We start from the raw sequence: 6,000 nt of genomic DNA, 5'->3' as shown, positions 1-6,000 counted from the left end.
AGATGGGTTTTACCTCTGTAAAAAGAGCTTGAATGATATACATGACACTGACATGCAAGAATTCATGATATTGAAACTCCCATTGATTTGTCGAAAGAACTCCCGACTTATTGAAACTACTTGTAATCATTGCAAGAATTCATGATATTGAAACTATTTGTAATCATGCAGACATGCTCACTGAAGAACTCATATACCACATCAAGTACTCGTAATTTAGCTAATTAACTACTGGTGCTCCTTTAATTAACTTTATCTTTGTAGAGAATTTAAAGACTAGAAGATCAATCTCCTTTTTTTTTTTTTGCAAATGAGAATAAATCTCAACGAATAAGAATCGGCAATTCACCGTGATAATCTTTCATCCAAAAAAACTTATTATCTAACCGTCATACAAGATGACCGGAGAAATTTAGACAATAAAACTTTAATGTCCGAAAAGAAAACCGGTCTTTTTTCAAAAATCCTGAACATAAAACAAAGGAAACAAGAATAATATAAGTCGATATATATATATATATATATATATATATATAACAATTTATATCAAAATTCCCACAATCATGTAACTCATAATTGAGACAATTAAGCTCTCAATTAAGGCACAATTAATAAAATATTAATGTCCTTAATTAAGGCACAATTAAGGCCCTCAATTAGGAGGCACAATTAAGACACTCAATTAGGAGGCACAATTTACGCTCTCAATTGAGGCACAATTAATGTCCTCAATTAAAAGGCACAATAAACGCCCCGTCATCGCCGCCACCGCTGACACACAACCGCTCCGATCAAAATTGAGTAAGAAGAATAGCAGCGATCCTAACATCGAATCCTACTTTTATCCTGAACTACAAAACAACTATAATCTTCATGGAATTAATGAATCTGATACAAAATCATCATTGTAAAATAGAATATCCCAAAAAGGTTTCATATGACAGATCAATTTAAAAAAGCATGTTCCAAACTAACATTCAATCAACACATGAACACGTTAGACACGCACAAAATCAACACATTAAGATCTAACAAACAGATTCATAGCATGTCTCTGATCAATAGAAATATGTGTGCAATACTTAATTCGATTCTACGGAACTGCACATATCACAAACAGCAAATCGGCAAGTGTGTGGATTGAAAAAACGACACCACTAAGCAACCTCAAATCCGAAAAAATGACCACACATTATCATATTCTAAGGCATCAGATGACAAATAAATAACAAAATAGTACACTTAAACTACGCATCTAATACGAAATCATCTATATGATAATAAAAACAAAACAAAATCACAGATCGAGTGATAAAACAGAGTGATACACACCGAGATTCAACTGATGATAAAATTATATAACAACCCATACGTAATCAAACAGTATATACATACCGTGCGTAATTCAAATCTCGATAATCATATAACGATTCACGATGTGCAAGTGTGTGAGAGAGAGAAATACCAGATAGAGATCCCAGCGAGAGAGAGGGAGAGCAAGAGATTGCCGAAGCGGAGCAAGCCGCGGAAATTTCGGCCGGAGAGTCGCCGGAGGAGCTGATGCCGGCGGCGGCAGAGAAGCGGATGATGGTGTCCGAGGACTTCAATTGTTTATCATAGATCGTTGTTAATTAACTCGGTTATTTTGAGTCGACGAAGTGGACAGGAATTGAGATGACCTTGGGAGACGGAGTCAGATCAATCTCTTTCTTCTTCTTTTTTTTTTTTTTGTAAGGCGATCAATCTCTTTCTTAATCCTTTGGCAACTGAGTAAATTGTCTAAGCGTTCAGTCACGGTACCTGTTTTGTTTTGTTTAAAGTTAAAATAGGCTTTTAAGCCTTTACAACCTTACCATCCAAAAGAAACCATCAACCTAACAAACAGGACTTAAACCAAAATGTGCGCACAAGAATCTCCGAAAAAACACCACTAAATACTACACTGCTATAGAACTTGTACTACAATACCATGTTTGACATATAAGATATATATTTAACGACTTAGCGACACAAAGACCTCCTTTTTTTTTTTTGATCGCACATCGGCCTTGGTTGCCTTCTCTTTCCCTATAGCATTTCCCATCCATGAGGCCCGTATCAGATAGGACTTGATCCACAGCCAATAAGGGCCCAGGGGCCTGAAAAGCTGTGTGCGAGCCAAGATCATGAGGCCCATATCTCTATCGGGGTAGTATTGGAGATTTGGAGCTCACCAAACGTACCAGACACTGCAGCAAAAACTGAGAAGTGCTCCATTCCATATTGAGCCATATAATTAACCTGATAATGGTACATAATCGGCAAGATTAAGACCATTTAATAGTTAATCGATGACTTGGGGGCATAAGAAGAGGGATTACGGAGCCAACCAATGCAAGCCTGATTATACATATGCTATGTGGAGTATAAGACATCAAGCTGATTATAAGCTATTCTTACACCGTAAGGAATGCCTTATGATGCAATGAAAAAAATATAACGGTGTATTGAGAGAAGTTACCGTATGATGGGCAATAGGACGGACAATCTACGTCTGCGCTTCTATCACGACTGTTCACCGTAATTTGCACCTTTTTGAGACTTCTATAAATGATAATTCTATAATATTTATTTAGGGAATTTTTTTTAAAAAAAATATTACGAAATTATACTTTAAAGGATCTCAAAATGTGTGCCAAAAAGTAACGTAAAAAACTTGTTGGGACAGAAGGAGTATTAATTTGGAGTTTCATTAAAATAGTGTTTTTCTTTATAAAAATTCAAATTGCAGAAATTATTTTCAAAAAAATATTGTAATCTCATTTGCAATCTCGTTCACAACGCTGCAGGTAACCTAAACATAGACCGTTAATAAATTGTGTTGCAATCTCAAATAGAAGTTCGACCGTATTTCAAAAACAAATTTGAAAATATAAGCATTTTTATAATTTTTTCTAAAATATTTATTAACTATTTACAATCCTTAAATAGTAAAGTACCGTTTTTATATTTAAACCTGCAATATAATGGACAATTTTACATTAATAAAGATTAAGTTTTTGAAAGAGAAAACCCTGCAAAAGTTATATCGGATACAGTGATGCAAACAGTTCTCTTCTTTCCATTTGCATTTCATTATTCAGGTGCAAAGATGAATGATTATTTGTTATAATATAAGTCATGTATTTCAGCACACTGTTTAACATTCATGTTCTTTTCATTATTGTGCGTTTAAGTAGTAACAGATGTTCTATATATATAGTTCCGAAAGAAAATTGAATGTACATTTTCATTTCATAATAATTAAGTTCATTTAAGATATAAGAGAAAATTGAAATGTTATATATATAATATTTTTTTGATCTTTTTCCTTAGAAGTTTGATTTGGTTTTGGTAAACTGATGAAATAGTTTTTTGTTAGAAGAGAAGTCTTTAATTACCGAACTGAACATTTAGAATATAAGTTAACTATTATGGATATTGGTTTACTAGTATATATACTATTAATGATGGTTTAGTTTCTCTTAAAAATTTTAAATGTTTAACCTATATCCTCCGGACTGAGGGAACCAAGCAGTAATTTGGTTCATTTATGTAAAATATTTATAATGCTCAAATGTATTAGAATATAATCTAGTAGTGCATGTCAAAATTTAAATCTATTAGTATATATAATTCTTTGAAAAAAGCTGTACATATATTTTTAAATATTGATATATTGGTTTAATATGGATATGATCATCTCTTTTCTCGAATTAGATCAATTCTTTTAGTTAATTCTTTCATGTTGATATATTGGTTGTACCGTTATGATCTCGTTTTGTAGAGTCCGATCGTATCTCTCCTAATTAATTCCTTCCCGGTCTTTAGCATGCAACAAGATTTATCAGCTATCTATGCTTATAATATTTTTTTTATTTAAATGAGACAAAAATGAGTAATTTAAGTATGATTATAATTTGACTTGGTCTGTCTAATCATGCATATTTTATTATATTATTTAAAATGTTTATATATTTTTGGTTCGTTGTTTCAGCACAATATTCATGTTTAACGGAGTATATGTACTATCAGTTTTAATTTGAATAAGACATCCATAAAATATCTCGTTAAAAATTTCAATTATACATTATCATTTTTTAAATTATAAAAATTTAACTATATATTAGACGGAACTAAAATATGACCCATAATATATTTTTACCGAGAAATGTTGGGTCAATCATTTACCTTGATTAAATGACCGGAAAAGCTAACTCCTATGCTATCAGTTTCTTAAAAGTAGTTTAAGATCAACTCCCTTCGTCCCATAATACTTTTCTCATTTGGCTTTTTTACGTTTGCCATGCACACTTTTGATCGTTAATATTTTTAATTTCGTATTAGTAGTAAATATAACAAATTCATTATATTAAAGTATTATGGATACGAATTTAACAAAATCACTCATTACTATATTTAATCTTACAGATTAGACGTAAATTCTCATGAACAGTACCGACCTATGAAATGGAAAAAGTTAAAAGAAATAAAGAGAGTATCGATTAGGTTACTAATAGCTAGAGAATCATAAAATTGGTTGAGAAGTGCCATAACTCATAACTGTTTTGACAGGGGAAGGAAAGATCGGAATGAAAAATAAATTAAGGTTTTGTCCAGTTTCGACAAAGTAACGAGTTTAGAGAGAAATGTAAAATAAGAATGAAAGGAAGGAATGGAATTAGAAAAAAACATAATACCCCTTCATTGTATTCACTTGCCCAATAATTTTATAAGGATGAATTTTGTTATTTGATTAATTATTAATTTTATTCGAAATCAAATAAATAATATTGAAATAATTTGGTTTCATTTTATATCAACTTTATATTTATATATCATTATTTTTAGTAGTAGTTACAATTTTTTACCACAATACTTTTTTATGGCTTTCATATATTTATTATAATTTATTTTTTTATGAGAAAAATTGTGCACACCCTTAATTCCATTAGAATACCATAATCAACAATTACCGTAGAAAATTTATTCACATATCATAAAACATCACAAATTTAGAACATCGCACAAATACATATAAATAGATTATATACAAGTTAGGCCATCTCCAATGACAATTTTCTTAATAAAGCAACTTCATCTTCATTTTTCATTTTATATCTTGATTCCATCTCGAACCATTAATTCATTTAATAAATAAAACAACTTTGTTTTTATATGTATTGTACAACTTCATATATAAAGTAATATAGTAGATGACTTTATACATAAAGATAAAGTAATGGATGATTGGAAATTGATTACTCCATTTATAAAGATGAAATTAAAGAAATATGAAGTTTAAAGTTGTGATTGGTGATACCCTTATTGAAATTTCTTAAATTAAAGCCTAAAACAAAAGATACTAAAAGTTATTCCATGACATTGACACAAATATAACTTCATGTTGCTTTATGTAATTCATGGTTTCAATTATGCAACTCACATGCCTTTGCACATACTTAAATTTTGCATTTACAATTCATGATATTAATTCATGATATTAATTATGCAACTCAGGTGCATTTGCAATGCAAACGCAAACATATTTGCTATAAACAAATATGGATTTACTTGAATATCAACAGAATTATATATCCGTTAAACCCCGTCGTTGGCAAATGTATAAGATCATTCACATCCCCATTGTAGTTAGAGGCGGATTTTGGACCCTCCTAAAGTTCCAATATATTATAATTAGTATGCATCTTGTATGTATATTATATGTAGATCAAGTTGTTACTAGTAGTGTTTTTTGTCATGGAAACCGATTTTCGATCCTTTGCTATGCTCTTTTTTACTTTGATTATACTTTTCGATCCTCTGCTATTTTTGTTACATTTCCGTTAATTTTATGATAGCATACTCTCTACAAATCAAACTGTCAAAGCATTTTCAATCATTAAGATGTATGCAAAATCTTTTTTTGGCCCCCTTGACAAATAATTTCAGTGTCTGGCACTGTAATTGGTGAGTGCAGGG

General features: G+C 30.7%; 1 long non-coding RNA gene across 1 annotated transcript; it reads right to left on the bottom strand.

Moving 5' to 3' along the window:
- Positions 1–485: 485 nt before the first annotated feature.
- Positions 486–2,021, bottom strand: LOC135151723 (uncharacterized). The gene is made up of 2 exons (XR_010290610.1): positions 1,466–2,021; positions 486–862 (listed from the first exon to the last, which is right to left on the bottom strand). It is a non-coding gene; the product is annotated as an uncharacterized LOC135151723 (long non-coding RNA).
- Between the last annotated feature and the right edge of the window lie 3,979 nt (positions 2,022–6,000).

This window comes from Daucus carota, chromosome 3 (assembly GCF_001625215.2).
Source record: "Daucus carota subsp. sativus chromosome 3, DH1 v3.0, whole genome shotgun sequence".
NCBI lineage: Eukaryota > Viridiplantae > Streptophyta > Magnoliopsida > Apiales > Apiaceae > Daucus > Daucus carota.
Note: the sequence above shows the minus strand (reverse complement) of the source record. Positions and strands in the feature narration are given on the sequence as shown.